Genomic DNA, 17,206 nt, shown 5'->3' with positions numbered 1-17,206 from the left:
TCTGGTGCATACCTCGACAGGTTTCGGGGGCTATCTTTTGAAGGGATGGTGGTAGAGACTTGAAACCAAGCTCTGCACCCCCATTTCTGGACATTCCGGATCCAACGGTGCCAACCTCGCGTCTCTACGAGGTCGGGAAGTGGGTCAACCAGAACCTTGAAGACTCTGGTGCATACCTCGACGGGTTTTTGGAGGATAACGTTTGAAGGAAAGGTGGTAGAGACGTGAAACTAAGCTCTGCACCCCCATTTTTGGACATTCCGGATCCAAGGGTACCACCATCGAGTCTCTACAAGGTTGGGAAGTGGGTCAACTAGAACCTCGAGGACTCTGGTGCATACCTGGACGGGTTTTTGTGGAATAACTTTTGAAGTGAATGTGGTACAGACTTGAAAGCAGGCTCTGCACCCCCATAACGTTGTCTGCACACACACACACACACACACACACACACACCCACACCCACAACACACATACACACACACACAAGTGAACACATCAGAATGTTAGGTGGCTGTGATGTCATCAAAGGCAACGTGATGACGTCACAGACACTGTGCTTTGATCTAGCATTGGCTCTGTGATGCCATCAGTGTTAGGTTATAACCCTAGCACCATGTCATTATCATACCTCCACTGGTTTTCGGGGGATAACTTTTGAAGGGATGGTGGTAGAGACTTGAAACCAAGCTCTGCACCCCCATTTTCGGACATTCCGGATCCAACGGTGCCACCCTCGAGTCTCTACGAGGTCGGGAAGTGGGTCAACCAGAACCTCGAGGACTCTGGTGCATACCTCGACAGGTTTCGGGGGATAACTTTTGAAGGGATGGTGGTAGAGACTTGAAACCAAGCTCTGCACCCCCATTTTCGGACATTCCGGATCCAACGGTGCCACCATCGAGTCTCTACAACGTCGGTAAGTGGGTCAACCAGAACCTCGAGGACTCTGGTGCATACCTCGACAGGTTTCGGGGGCTAACTTTTGAAGGGATGGTGGTAGAGACTTGAAACCAAGCTCTGCACCCCCATTTCTGGACATTCCGGATCCAACGGTGCCACCCTCGCGTCTCTACGAGGTCGGGAAGTGGGTCAACCAGAACCTTGAAGACTCTGGTGCATACCTCGACGGGTTTTTGGAGGATAATGTTTGAAGGAAAGGTGGTAGAGACGTGAAACTAAGCTCTGCACCCCCATTTTTGGACATTCCGGATCCAAGGGTACCACCATCGAGTCTCTACAAGGTTGGGAAGTGGGTCAACTAGAACCTCAAGGACTGTGGTGCATACCTCGACGGGTTTTTGTGGAATAACTTTTGAAGTGAATGTGGTACAGACTTGAAAGCAGGCTCTGCACCCCCATAACTTTGTCTGCACAAACACACATACACACACACACACACACACACCCACAACACACATACACACACACACACAAGTGAACACATCAGAATGTTAGGTGGCTGTGATGTCATCAAAGGCAACGTGATGACGTCACAGACACTGTGCTTTGATCTAGCATGGGCTCTGTGATGCCATCAGTGTTAGGTTATAACCCTAGCACCATGTCATTATCATACCTCCACTGGTTTTCGGGGGATAACTTTTGAAGGGATGGTGGTAGAGACTTGAAACCAAGCTCTGCACCCCCATTTTCGGACATTCCGGATCCAACGGTGCCACCCTCGAGTCTCTACGAGGTCGGGAAGTGGGTCAACCAGAACCTCGAGGACTCTGGTGCATACCTCGACAGGTTTTGGGGGATAACTTTTGAAGGGATGGTGGTAGAGACTTGAAACCAAGCTCTGCACCCCCATTTTCGGACATTCCGGATCCAACGGTGCCACCATCGAGTCTCTACGACGTCGGGAAGTGGGTCAACCAGAACCTCGAGGACTCTGGTGCATATCTCGATGGGTTTTTGGAGGATAACGTTTGAAGGAAAGGTGGTAGAGACGTGAAACTAAGCTCTGCACCCCCATTTTTGGACATTCCGGATCCAAGGGTGCCACCATCGAGTCTCTACAAGGTTGGGAAGTGGGTCAACTAGAACCTCGAGGACTCTGGTGCATACCTGGACGGGTTTTTGTGGAATAACTTTTGAAGTGAATGTGGTACAGACTTGAAAGCAGGCTCTGCACCCCCATAACTTTGTCTGCACACACACACACACACACACACACACACACACACACCCACAACACACATACACACACACACACAAGAGAACACATCAGAATGTTAGGTGGCTGTGATGTCATCAAAGGCAACGTGATGACGTCACAGACACTGTGCTTTGATCTAGCATGGGCTCTGTGATGCCATCAGTGTTAGGTTATAACCCTAGCACCATGTCATTATCATACCTCCACTGGTTTTCGGGGGATAACTTTTGAAGGGATGGTGGTAGAGACTTGAAACTAAGCTCTGCACCCCCATTTTCGGACATTCCGGATCCAACGGTGCCACCCTCGAGTCTCTACGAGGTCGGGAAGTGGGTCAACCAGAACCTCGAGGACTCTGGTGCATACCTCGACAGGTTTCGGGGGATAACTTTTGAAGGGATGGTGGTAGAGACTTGAAACCAAGCTCTGCACCCCCATTTTCGGACATTCCGGATCCAGCGGTGCCACCCTGGAGTCTCTACGAGGTCGGGAAGTGGGTCAACCAGAACCTCGAGTACTCTGGTGCATACCTCGACAGGTTTCGGGGGATAACTTTTGAAGGGATGGTGGTAGAGACTTGAAACCAAGCTCTGCATCCCCATTTCTGGACATTCCGGATCCAACGGTGCCACCCTCCCGTCTCTACGAGGTCGGGAAGTGGGTCAACCAGAACCTTGAGGACTCTGGTGCATACCTCGACGGGTTTTTGGAGGATAACGTTTGAAGGAAAGGTGGTAGAGACGTGAAACTAAGCTCTGCACCCCCATTTTTGGACATTCCGGATCCAAGGGTACCACCATCGAGTCTCTACAAGGTTGGGAAGTGGGTCAACTAGAACCTCGAGGACTCTGGTGCATACCTGGACGGGTTTTTGTGGAATAACTTTTGAAGTGAATGTGGTACAGACTTGAAAGCAGGCTCTGCACCCCCATAACTTTGTCTGCACACACACACACACACACACACCCACACCCACAACACACATACACACACACACAAATGAACACATCAGAATGTTAGGTGGCTGTGATGTCATCAAAGGCAACGTGATGACGTCACAGACACTGTGCTTTGATCTAGCATGGGCTCTGTGATGCCATCAGTGTTAGGTTATAACCCTAGCACCATGTCATTATCATACCTCCACTGGTTTTCGGGGGATAACTTTTGAAGGGATGGTGGTAGAGACTTGAAACCAAGCTCTGCACCCCCATTTTCGGACATTCCGGATCCAACGGTGCCAACCTCGAGTCTCTACGAGGTCGGGAAGTGGTTCAACCAGAACCTCGAGGACTCTGGTGCATACCTCGATGGGTTTTTGGAGGATAACGTTTGAAGGAAAGGTGGTAGAGACGTGAAACTAAGCTCTGCACCCCCATTTTTGGACATTCCGGATCCAAGGGTACCACCATCGAGTCTCTACAAGGTTGGGAAGTGGGTCAACTAGAACCTCGAGGACTCTGGTGCATACCTGGACGGGTTTTTGTGGAATAACTTTTGAAGTGAATGTGGTACAGACTTGAAAGCAGGCTCTGCACCCCCATAACTTTGTCTGCACACACACACACACACACACACACCCACACCCACAACACACATACACACACACACAAGTGAACACATCAGAATGTTAGGTGGCTGTGATGTCATCAAAGGCAACGTGATGACGTCACAGACACTGTGCTTTGATCTAGCATGGGCTCTGTGATGCCATCAGTGTTAGGTTATAACCCTAGCACCATGTCATTATCATACCTCCACTGGTTTTCGGGGGATAACTTTTGAAGGGATGGTGGTAGAGACTTGAAACCAAGCTCTGCACCCCCATTTTCGGACATTCCGGATCCAACGGTGCCACCCTCGAGTCTCTACGAGGTCGGGAAGTGGGTCAACCAGAACCTCGAGGACTCTGGTGCATACCTCGACAGGTTTTGGGGGATAACTTTTGAAGGGATGGTGGTAGAGACTTGAAACCAAGCTCTGCACCCCCATTTTCGGACATTCCGGATCCAACGGTGCCACCATCGAGTCTCTACGACGTCGGAAAGTGGGTCAACCAGAACCTCGAGGACTCTGGTGCATACCTCGACGGGTTTTTGGAGGATAACGTTTGAAGGAAAGGTGGTAGAGACGTGAAACTAAGCTCTGCACCCCCATTTTTGGACATTCCGGATCCAAGGGTACCACCATCGAGTCTCTACAAGGTTGGGAAGTGGGTCAACTAGAACCTCGAGGACTCTGGTGCATACCTGGATGGGTTTTTGTGGAATAACTTTTGAAGTGAATGTGGTACAGACTTGAAAGCAGGCTCTGCACCCCCATAACTTTGTCTGCACAAACACACATACAGACACACACACACACACACCCACAACACACATACACACACACACAAGTGAACACATCAGAATGTTAGGTGGCTGTGATGTCATCAAAGGCAACGTGATGACGTCACAGACACTGTGCTTTGATCTAGCATGGGCTCTGTGATGCCATCAGTGTTAGGTTATAACCCTAGCACCATGTCATTATCATACCTCCACTGGTTTTCGGGGGATAACTTTTGAAGGGATGGTGGTAGAGACTTGAAACCAAGCTCTGCACCCCCATTTTCGGACATTCCGGATCCAACGGTGCCACCCTCGAGTCTCTACGAGGTCGGGAAGTGGGTCAACCAGAACCTCGAGGACTCTGGTGCATACCTGGACGGGTTTTTGTGGAATAACTTTTGAAGTGAATGTGGTACAGACTTGAAAACAGGCTCTGCACCCCCATAACTTTGTCTGCACACACACACACACACACACACACACACACACACACCCACAACACACATACACACACACACACAAGTGAACACATCAGAATGTTAGGTGGCTGTGATGTCATCAAAGGCAACGTGATGACGTCACAGACACTGTGCTTTGATCTAGCATGGGCTCTGTGATGCCATCAGTGTTAGGTTATAACCCTAGCACCATGTCATTATCATACCTCCACTGGTTTTCGGGGGATAACTTTTGAAGGGATGGTGGTAGAGACTTGAAACTAAGCTCTGCACCCCCATTTTCGGACATTCCGGATCCAACGGTGCCACCCTCGAGGCTCTACGAGGTCGGGAAGTGGGTCAACCAGAACCTCGAGGACTCTGGTGCATACCTCAACAGGTTTCGGGGGATAACTTTTGAAGGGATGGTGGTAGAGACTTGAAACCAAGCTCTGCACCCCCATTTTCGGACATTCCGGATCCAGCGGTGCCACCCTGGAGTCTCTACGAGGTCGGGAAGTGGGTCAACCAGAACCTCGAGTACTCTGGTGCATACCTCGACAGGTTTCGGGGGATAACTTTTGAAGGGATGGTGGTAGAGACTTGAAACCAAGCTCTGCACCCCCATTTTCGGACATTCCGGATCCAACGGTGCCACCCTCGCGTCTCTACGAGGTCGGGAAGTGGGTCAACCAGAACCTTGAGGACTCTGGTGCATACCTCGACGGGTTTTTGGAGGATAACGTTTGAAGGAAAGGTGGTAGCGACGTGAAACTAAGCTCTGCACCCCCATTTTTGGACATTCCGGATCCAAGGGTACCACCATCGAGTCTCTACAAGGTTGGGAAGTGGGTCAACTAGAACCTCGAGGACTCTGGTGCATACCTGGACGGGTTTTTGTGGAATAACTTTTGAAGTGAATGTGGTACAGACTTGAAAGCAGGCTCTGCACCCCCATAACTTTGTCTGCACACACACACACACACACACACACACACACACACACACCCACACCCACAACACACATACACACACACACAAGTGAACACATCAGAATGTTAGGTGGCTGTGATGTCATCAAAGGCAACGTGATGACGTCACAGACACTGTGCTTTGATCTAGCATGGGCTCTGTGATGCCATCAGTGTTAGGTTATAACCCTAGCACCATGTCATTATCATACCTCCACTGGTTTTCGGGGGATAACTTTTGAAGGGATGGTGGTAGAGACTTGAAACCAAGCTCTGCACCCCCATTTTCGGACATTCCGGATCCAACGGTGCCACCCTCGAGTCTCTACGAGGTCGGGAAGTGGGTCAACCAGAACCTCGAGGACTCTGGTGCATACCTCGACAGGTTTCGGGGGATAACTTTTGAAGGGATGGTGGTAGAGACTTGAAACCAAGCTCTGCACCCCCATTTTCGGACATTCCGGATCCAACGGTGCCACCATCGAGTCTCTACGACGTCGGTAAGTGGGTCAACCAGAACCTCGAGGACTCTGGTGCATACCTCGACAGGTTTCGGGGGCTAACTTTTGAAGGGATGGTGGTAGAGACTTGAAACCAAGCTCTGCACCCCCATTTCTGGACATTCCGGATCCAACGGTGCCACCCTCGCGTCTCTACGAGGTCGGGAAGTGGGTCAACCAGAACCTTGAAGACTCTGGTGCATACCTCGACGGGTTTTTGGAGGATAATGTTTGAAGGAAAGGTGGTAGAGACGTGAAACTAAGCTCTGCACCCCCATTTTTGGACATTCCGGATCCAAGGGTACCACCATCGAGTCTCTACAAGGTTGGGAAGTGGGTCAACTAGAACCTCGAGGACTGTGGTGCATACCTCGACGGGTTTTTGTGGAATAACTTTTGAAGTGAATGTGGTACAGACTTGAAAGCAGGCTCTGCACCCCCATAACTTTGTCTGCACAAACACACATACACACACACACACACACACACCCACAACACACATACACACACACACACAAGTGAACACATCAGAATGTTAGGTGGCTGTGATGTCATCAAAGGCAACGTGATGACGTCACAGACACTGTGCTTTGATCTAGCATGGGCTCTGTGATGCCATCAGTGTTAGGTTATAACCCTAGCACCATGTCATTATCATACCTCCACTGGTTTTCGGGGGATAACTTTTGAAGGGATGGTGGTAGAGACTTGAAACCAAGCTCTGCACCCCCATTTTCGGACATTCCGGATCCAACGGTGCCACCCTCGAGTCTCTACGAGGTCGGGAAGTGGGTCAACCAGAACCTCGAGGACTCTGGTGCATACCTCGACAGGTTTTGGGGGATAACTTTTGAAGGGATGGTGGTAGAGACTTGAAACCAAGCTCTGCACCCCCATTTTCGGACATTCCGGATCCAACGGTGCCACCATCGAGTCTCTACGACGTCGGGAAGTGGGTCAACCAGAACCTCGAGGACTCTGGTGCATATCTCGATGGGTTTTTGGAGGATAACGTTTGAAGGAAAGGTGGTAGAGACGTGAAACTAAGCTCTGCACCCCCATTTTTGGACATTCCGGATCCAAGGGTGCCACCATCGAGTCTCTACAAGGTTGGGAAGTGGGTCAACTAGAACCTCGAGGACTCTGGTGCATACCTGGACGGGTTTTTGTGGAATAACTTTTGAAGTGAATGTGGTACAGACTTGAAAGCAGGCTCTGCACCCCCATAACTTTGTCTGCACACACACACACACACACACACACACACACACACCCACAACACACATACACACACACACACAAGTGAACACATCAGAATGTTAGGTGGCTGTGATGTCATCAAAGGCAACGTGATGACGTCACAGACACTGTGCTTTGATCTAGCATGGGCTCTGTGATGCCATCAGTGTTAGGTTATAACCCTAGCACCATGTCATTATCATACCTCCACTGGTTTTCGGGGGATAACTTTTGAAGGGATGGTGGTAGAGACTTGAAACCAAGCTCTGCACCCCCATTTTCGGACATTCCGGATCCAACGGTGCCACCCTCGAGTCTCTACGAGGTCGGGAAGTGGGTCAACCAGAACCTCGAGGACTCTGGTGCATACCTCGACAGGTTTCGGGGGATAACTTTTGAAGGGATGGTGGTAGAGACTTGAAACCAAGCTCTGCACCCCCATTTTCGGACATTCCGGATCCAACGGTGCCACCATCGAGTCTCTACGACGTCGGTAAGTGGGTCAACCAGAACCTCGAGGACTCTGGTGCATACCTCGACAGGTTTCGGGGGCTAACTTTTGAAGGGATGGTGGTAGAGACTTGAAACCAAGCTCTGCACCCCCATTTCTGGACATTCCGGATCCAACGGTGCCACCCTCGCGTCTCTACGAGGTCGGGAAGTGGGTCAACCAGAACCTTGAAGACTCTGGTGCATACCTCGACGGGTTTTTGGAGGATAATGTTTGAAGGAAAGGTGGTAGAGACGTGAAACTAAGCTCTGCACCCCCATTTTTGGACATTCCGGATCCAAGGGTACCACCATCGAGTCTCTACAAGGTTGGGAAGTGGGTCAACTAGAACCTCGAGGACTGTGGTGCATACCTCGACGGGTTTTTGTGGAATAACTTTTGAAGTGAATGTGGTACAGACTTGAAAGCAGGCTCTGCACCCCCATAACTTTGTCTGCACAAACACACATACACACACACACACACACACACCCACAACACACATACACACACACACACAAGTGAACACATCAGAATGTTAGGTGGCTGTGATGTCATCAAAGGCAACGTGATGACGTCACAGACACTGTGCTTTGATCTAGCATGGGCTCTGTGATGCCATCAGTGTTAGGTTATAACCCTAGCACCATGTCATTATCATACCTCCACTGGTTTTCGGGGGATAACTTTTGAAGGGATGGTGGTAGAGACTTGAAACCAAGCTCTGCACCCCCATTTTCGGACATTCCGGATCCAACGGTGCCACCCTCGAGTCTCTACGAGGTCGGGAAGTGGGTCAACCAGAACCTCGAGGACTCTGGTGCATACCTCGACAGGTTTTGGGGGATAACTTTTGAAGGGATGGTGGTAGAGACTTGAAACCAAGCTCTGCACCCCCATTTTCGGACATTCCGGATCCAACGGTGCCACCATCGAGTCTCTACGACGTCGGGAAGTGGGTCAACCAGAACCTCGAGGACTCTGGTGCATATCTCGATGGGTTTTTGGAGGATAACGTTTGAAGGAAAGGTGGTAGAGACGTGAAACTAAGCTCTGCACCCCCATTTTTGGACATTCCGGATCCAAGGGTGCCACCATCGAGTCTCTACAAGGTTGGGAAGTGGGTCAACTAGAACCTCGAGGACTCTGGTGCATACCTGGACGGGTTTTTGTGGAATAACTTTTGAAGTGAATGTGGTACAGACTTGAAAGCAGGCTCTGCACCCCCATAACTTTGTCTGCACACACACACACACACACACACACACACACACACACCCACAACACACATACACACACACACACAAGTGAACACATCAGAATGTTAGGTGGCTGTGATGTCATCAAAGGCAACGTGATGACGTCACAGACACTGTGCTTTGATCTAGCATGGGCTCTGTGATGCCATCAGTGTTAGGTTATAACCCTAGCACCATGTCATTATCATACCTCCACTGGTTTTCGGGGGATAACTTTTGAAGGGATGGTGGTAGAGACTTGAAACTAAGCTCTGCACCCCCATTTTCGGACATTCCGGATCCAACGGTGCCACCCTCGAGTCTCTACGAGGTCGGGAAGTGGGTCAACCAGAACCTCGAGGACTCTGGTGCATACCTCGACAGGTTTCGGGGGATAACTTTTGAAGGGATGGTGGTAGAGACTTGAAACCAAGCTCTGCACCCCCATTTTCGGACATTCCGGATCCAGCGGTGCCACCCTGGAGTCTCTACGAGGTCGGGAAGTGGGTCAACCAGAACCTCGAGTACTCTGGTGCATACCTCGACAGGTTTCGGGGGATAACTTTTGAAGGGATGGTGGTAGAGACTTGAAACCAAGCTCTGCACCCCCATTTCTGGACATTCCGGATCCAACGGTGCCACCCTCCCGTCTCTACGAGGTCGGGAAGTGGGTCAACCAGAACCTTGATGACTCTGGTGCATACCTCGACGGGTTTTTGGAGGATAACGTTTGAAGGAAAGGTGGTAGAGACGTGAAACTAAGCTCTGCACCCCCATTTTTGGACATTCCGGATCCAAGGGTACCACCATCGAGTCTCTACAAGGTTGGGAAGTGGGTCAACTAGAACCTCGAGGACTCTGGTGCATACCTGGACGGGTTTTTGTGGAATAACTTTTGAAGTGAATGTGGTACAGACTTGAAAGCAGGCTCTGCACCCCCATAACTTTGTCTGCACACACACACACACACACACACACACACACACACACCCACACCCACAACACACATACACACACACACAAGTGAACACATCAGAATGTTAGGTGGCTGTGATGTCATCAAAGGCAACGTGATGACGTCACAGACACTGTGCTTTGATCTAGCATGGGCTCTGTGATGCCATCAGTGTTAGGTTATAACCCTAGCACCATGTCATTATCATACCTCCACTGGTTTTCGGGGGATAACTTTTGAAGGGATGGTGGTAGAGACTTGAAACCAAGCTCTGCACCCCCATTTTCGGACATTCCGGATCCAACGGTGCCAACCTTGAGTCTCTACGAGGTCGGGAAGTGGGTCAACCAGAACCTCGAGGACTCTGGTGCATACCTCGACAGGTTTCGGGGGATAACTTTTGAAGGGATGGTGGTAGAGACTTGAAACCAAGCTCTGCACCCCCATTTTCGGACATTCCGGATCCAACGGTGCCACCCTGGAGTCTCTACGAGGTCGGGAAGTGGGTCAACCAGAACCTCGAGGACTCTGGTGCATACCTCGACGGGTTTTTGGAGGATAACGTTTGAAGAAAAGGTGGTAGAGACGTGAAACTAAGCTCTGCACCCCCATTTTTGGACATTCCGGATCCAAGGGTACCACCATCGAGTCTCTACAAGGTTGGGAAGTGGGTCAACTAGAACCTCGAGGACTCTGGTGCATACCTCGACGGGTTTTTGGAGGATAACGTTTGAAGGAAAGGTGGTAGAGACGTGAAACTAAGCTCTGCACCCCCATTTTTGGACATTCCGGATCCAAGGGTACCACCATCGAGTCTCTACAAGGTTGGGAAGTGGGTCAACTAGAACCTCGAGGACTCTGGTGCATACCTGGACGGGTTTTTGTGGAATAACTTTTGAAGTGAATGTGGTACAGACTTGAAAGCAGGCTCTGCACCCCCATGACTTTGTCTGCACACACACACACACTCACACACACACACCCACACCCACAACACACATACACACACACACAAGTGAACACATCAGAATGTTAGGTGGCTGTGATGTCATCAAAGGCAACGTAATGACGTCACAGACACTGTGCTTTGATCTAGCATGGGCTCTGTGATGCCATCAGTGTTAGGTTATAACCCTAGCACCATGTCATTATCATACCTCCACTGGTTTTCGGGGGATAACTTTTGAAGGGATGGTGGTAGATACTTGAAACCAAGCTCTGCACCCCCATTTTCAGACATTCCGGATCCAACGGTGCCACCCTCGAGTCTCTACGAGGTCGGGAAGTGGGTCAACCAGAACCTCGAGGACTCTGGTGCATACCTCGACAGGTTTTGGGGGATAACTTTTGAAGGGATGGTGGTAGAGACTTGAAACCAAGCTCTGCACCCCCATTTTCGGACATTCCGGATCCAACGGTGCCACCATCGAGTCTCTACGACGTCGGGAAGTGGGTCAACCAGAACCTCGAGGACTCTGGTGCATACCTCGACGGGTTTTTGGAGGATAACGTTTGAAGGAAAGGTGGTAGAGACGTGAAACTAAGCTCTGCACCCCCATTTTTGGACATTCCGGATCCAAGGGTGCCACCATCGAGTCTCTACAAGGTTGGGAAGTGGGTCAACTAGAACCTCGAGGACTCTGGTGCATACCTGGATGGGTTTTTGTGGAATAACTTTTGAAGTGAATGTGGTACAGACTTGAAAGCAGGCTCTGCACCCCCATAACTTTGTCTGCACAAACACACATACAGACACACACACACACACACCCACAACACACATACACACACACACAAGTGAACACATCAGAATGTTAGGTGGCTGTGATGTCATCAAAGGCAACGTGATGACGTCACAGACACTGTGCTTTGATCTAGCATGGGCTCTGTGATGCCATCAGTGTTAGGTTATAACCCTAGCACCATGTCATTATCATACCTCCACTGGTTTTCGGGGGATAACTTTTGAAGGGATGGTGGTAGAGACTTGAAACCAAGCTCTGCACCCCCATTTTCGGACATTCCGGATCCAACGGTGCCACCCTCGAGTCTCTACGAGGTCGGGAAGTGGGTCAACCAGAACCTCGAGGACTCTGGTGCATACCTCGACAGGTTTTGGGGGATAACTTTTGAAGGGATGGTGGTAGAGACTTGAAACCAAGCTCTGCACCCCCATTTTCGGACATTCCGGATCCAACGGTGCCACCATCGAGTCTCTACGACGTCGGGAAGTGGGTCAACCAGAACCTCGAGGACTCTGGTGCATACCTCGACGGGTTTTTGGAGGATAACGTTTGAAGGAAAGGTGGTAGAGACGTGAAACTAAGCTCTGCACCCCCATTTTTGGACATTCCGGATCCAAGGGTGCCACCATCGAGTCTCTACAAGGTTGGGAAGTGGGTCAACTAGAACCTCGAGGACTCTGGTGCATACCTGGACGGGTTTTTGTGGAATAACTTTTGAAGTGAATGTGGTACAGACTTGAAAGCAGGCTCTGCACCCCCATAACTTTGTCTGCACACACACACACACACACACACACACACACACACACCCACAACACACATACACACACACACACAAGTGAACACATCAGAATGTTAGGTGGCTGTGATGTCATCAAAGGCAACGTGATGACGTCACAGACACTGTGCTTTGATCTAGCATGGGCTCTGTGATGCCATCAGTGTTAGGTTATAACCCTAGCACCATGTCATTATCATACCTCCACTGGTTTTCGGGGGATAACTTTTGAAGGGATGGTGGTAGAGACTTGAAACTAAGCTCTGCACCCCCATTTTCGGACATTCCGGATCCAACGGTGCCACCCTCGAGTCTCTACGAGGTCGGGAAGTGGGTCAACCAGAACCTCGAGGACTCTGGTGCATACCTCGACAGGTTTCGGGGGATAACTTTTGAAGGGATGGTGGTAGAGACTTGAAACCAAGCTCTGCACCCCCATTTTCGGACATTCCGGATCCAGCGGTGCCACCCTGGAGTCTCTACGAGGTCGGGAAGTGGGTCAACCAGAACTTCGAGTACTCTGGTGCATACCTCGACAGGTTTCGGGGGATAACTTTTGAAGGGATGGTGGCAGAGACTTGAAACCAAGCTCTGCACCCCCATTTTCGGACATTCCGGATCCAACGGTGCCACCCTCGCGTCTCTACGAGGTCGGGAAGTGGGTCAACCAGAACCTTGAGGACTCTGGTGCATACCTCGACGGGTTTTTGGAGGATAACGTTTGAAGGAAAAGTGGTAGCGACGTGAAACTAAGCTCTGCACCCCCATTTTTGGACATTCCGGATCCAAGGGTACCACCATCGAGTCTCTACAAGGTTGGGAAGTGGGTCAACTAGAACCTCGAGCACTCTGGTGCATACCTGGACGGGTTTTTGTGGAATAACTTTTGAAGTGAATGTGGTACAGACTTGAAAGCAGGCTCTGCACCCCCATAACTTTGTCTGCACAAACACACACACACACACACACACACACACACCCACAACACACATACACACACACACAAGTGAACACATCAGAATGTTAGGTGGCTGTTATGTCATCAAAGGCAACGTGATGACGTCACAGACACTGTGCTTTGATCTAGCATGGGCTCTGTGATGCCATCAGTGTTAGGTTATAACCCTAGCACCATGTCATTATCATACCTCCACTGGTTTTCGGGGGATAACTTTTGAAGGGATGGTGGTAGAGACTTGAAACCAAGCTCTGCACCCCCATTTTCGGACATTCCGGATCCAACGGTGCCACCCTCGAGTCTCTACGAGGTCGGGAAGTGGGTCAACCAGAAACTCGAGGACTCTGGTGCATACCTCGACAGGTTTCGGGGGATAACTTTTGAAGGGATGGTGGTAGAGACTTGAAACCAAGCTCTGCACCCCCATTTTCGGACATTCCGGATCCAACGGTGCCACCCTGGAGTCTCTACGAGGTCGGGAAGTGGGTCAACCAGAACCTCGAGGACTCTGGTGCATACCTCGACGGGTTTTTGGAGGATAACGTTTGAAGAAAAGGTGGTAGAGACGTGAAACTAAGCTCTGCACCCCCATTTTTGGACATTCCGGATCCAAGGGTACCACCATCGAGTCTCTACAAGGTTGGGAAGTGGGTCAACTAGAACCTCGAGGACTCTGGTGCATACCTCGACGGGTTTTTGGAGGATAACGTTTGAAGGAAAGGTGGTAGAGACGTGAAACTAAGCTCTGCACCCCCATTTTTGGACATTCCGGATCCAAGGGTACCACCATCGAGTCTCTACAAGGTTGGGAAGTGGGTCAACTAGAACCTCGAGGACTCTGGTGCATACCTGGACGGGTTTTTGTGGAATAACTTTTGAAGTGAATGTGGTACAGACTTGAAAGCAGGCTCTGCACCCCCATGACTTTGTCTGCACACACACACACACTCACACACACACACCCACACCCACAACACACATACACACACACACAAGTGAACACATCAGAATGTTAGGTGGCTGTGATGTCATCAAAGGCAACGTAATGACGTCACAGACACTGTGCTTTGATCTAGCATGGGCTCTGTGATGCCATCAGTGTTAGGTTATAACCCTAGCACCATGTCATTATCATACCTCCACTGGTTTTCGGGGGATAACTTTTGAAGGGATGGTGGTAGAGACTTGAAACCAAGCTCTGCACCCCCATTTTCGGACATTCCGGATCCAACGGTGCCACCCTCGAGTCTCTACGAGGTCGGGAAGTGGGTCAACCAGAACCTCGAGGACTCTGGTGCATACCTCGACAGGTTTTGGGGGATAACTTTTGAAGGGATGGTGGTAGAGACTTGAAACCAAGCTCTGCACCCCCATTTTCGGACATTCCGGATCCAACGGTGCCACCATCGAGTCTCTACGACGTCGGGAAGTGGGTCAACCAGAACCTCGAGGACTCTGGTGCATATCTCGATGGGTTTTTGGAGGATAACGTTTGAAGGAAAGGTGGTAGAGACGTGAAACTAAGCTCTGCACCCCCATTTTTGGACATTCCGGATCCAAGGGTGCCACCATCGAGTCTCTACAAGGTTGGGAAGTGGGTCAACTAGAACCTCGAGGACTCTGGTGCATACCTGGACGGGTTTTTGTGGAATAACTTTTGAAGTGAATGTGGTACAGACTTGAAAGCAGGCTCTGCACCCCCATAACTTTGTCTGCACACACACACACACACACACACACACACACACACACCCACAACACACATACACACACACACACAAGTGAACACATCAGAATGTTAGGTGGCTGTGATGTCATCAAAGGCAACGTGATGACGTCACAGACACTGTGCTTTGATCTAGCATGGGCTCTGTGATGCCATCAGTGTTAGGTTATAACCCTAGCACCATGTCATTATCATACCTCCACTGGTTTTCGGGGGATAACTTTTGAAGGGATGGTGGTAGAGACTTGAAACTAAGCTCTGCACCCCCATTTTCGGACATTCCGGATCCAACGGTGCCACCCTCGAGTCTCTACGAGGTCGGGAAGTGGGTCAACCAGAACCTCGAGGACTCTGGTGCATACCTCGACAGGTTTCGGGGGATAACTTTTGAAGGGATGGTGGTAGAGACTTGAAACCAAGCTCTGCACCCCCATTTTCGGACATTCCGGATCCAGCGGTGCCACCCTGGAGTCTCTACGAGGTCGGGAAGTGGGTCAACCAGAACCTCGAGTACTCTGGTGCATACCTCGACAGGTTTCGGGGGATAACTTTTGAAGGGATGGTGGTAGAGACTTGAAACCAAGCTCTGCACCCCCATTTCTGGACATTCCGGATCCAACGGTGCCACCCTCCCGTCTCTACGAGGTCGGGAAGTGGGTCAACCAGAACCTTGATGACTCTGGTGCATACCTCGACGGGTTTTTGGAGGATAACGTTTGAAGGAAAGGTGGTAGAGACGTGAAACTAAGCTCTGCACCCCCATTTTTGGACATTCCGGATCCAAGGGTACCACCATCGAGTCTCTACAAGGTTGGGAAGTGGGTCAACTAGAACCTCGAGGACTCTGGTGCATACCTGGACGGGTTTTTGTGGAATAACTTTTGAAGTGAATGTGGTACAGACTTGAAAGCAGGCTCTGCACCCCCATAACTTTGTCTGCACACACACACACACACACACACACACACACACACACCCACACCCACAACACACATACACACACACACAAGTGAACACATCAGAATGTTAGGTGGCTGTGATGTCATCAAAGGCAACGTGATGACGTCACAGACACTGTGCTTTGATCTAGCATGGGCTCTGTGATGCCATCAGTGTTAGGTTATAACCCTAGCACCATGTCATTATCATACCTCCACTGGTTTTCGGGGGATAACTTTTGAAGGGATGGTGGTAGAGACTTGAAACCAAGCTCTGCACCCCCATTTTCGGACATTCCGGATCCAACGGTGCCAACCTTGAGTCTCTACGAGGTCGGGAAGTGGGTCAACCAGAACCTCGAGGACTCTGGTGCATACCTCGACAGGTTTCGGGGGATAACTTTTGAAGGGATGGTGGTAGAGACTTGAAACCAAGCTCTGCACCCCCATTTTCGGACATTCCGGATCCAACGGTGCCACCCTGGAGTCTCTACGAGGTCGGGAAGTGGGTCAACCAGAACCTCGAGGACTCTGGTGCATACCTCGACGGGTTTTTGGAGGATAACGTTTGAAGAAAAGGTGGTAGAGACGTGAAACTAAGCTCTGCACCCCCATTTTTGGACATTCCGGATCCAAGGGTACCACCATCGAGTCTCTACAAGGTTGGGAAGTGGGTCAACTAGAACCTCGAGGACTCTGGTGCATACCTCGACGGGTTTTTGGAGGATAACGTTTGA

This window comes from Lutjanus erythropterus, chromosome 17, assembly GCF_056507025.1.
Source record: "Lutjanus erythropterus isolate fLutEry1 chromosome 17, fLutEry1.hap2, whole genome shotgun sequence".
NCBI classification, from domain to species: Eukaryota; Metazoa; Chordata; class Actinopteri; order Lutjaniformes; family Lutjanidae; genus Lutjanus; species Lutjanus erythropterus.
Note: the sequence above shows the minus strand (reverse complement) of the source record.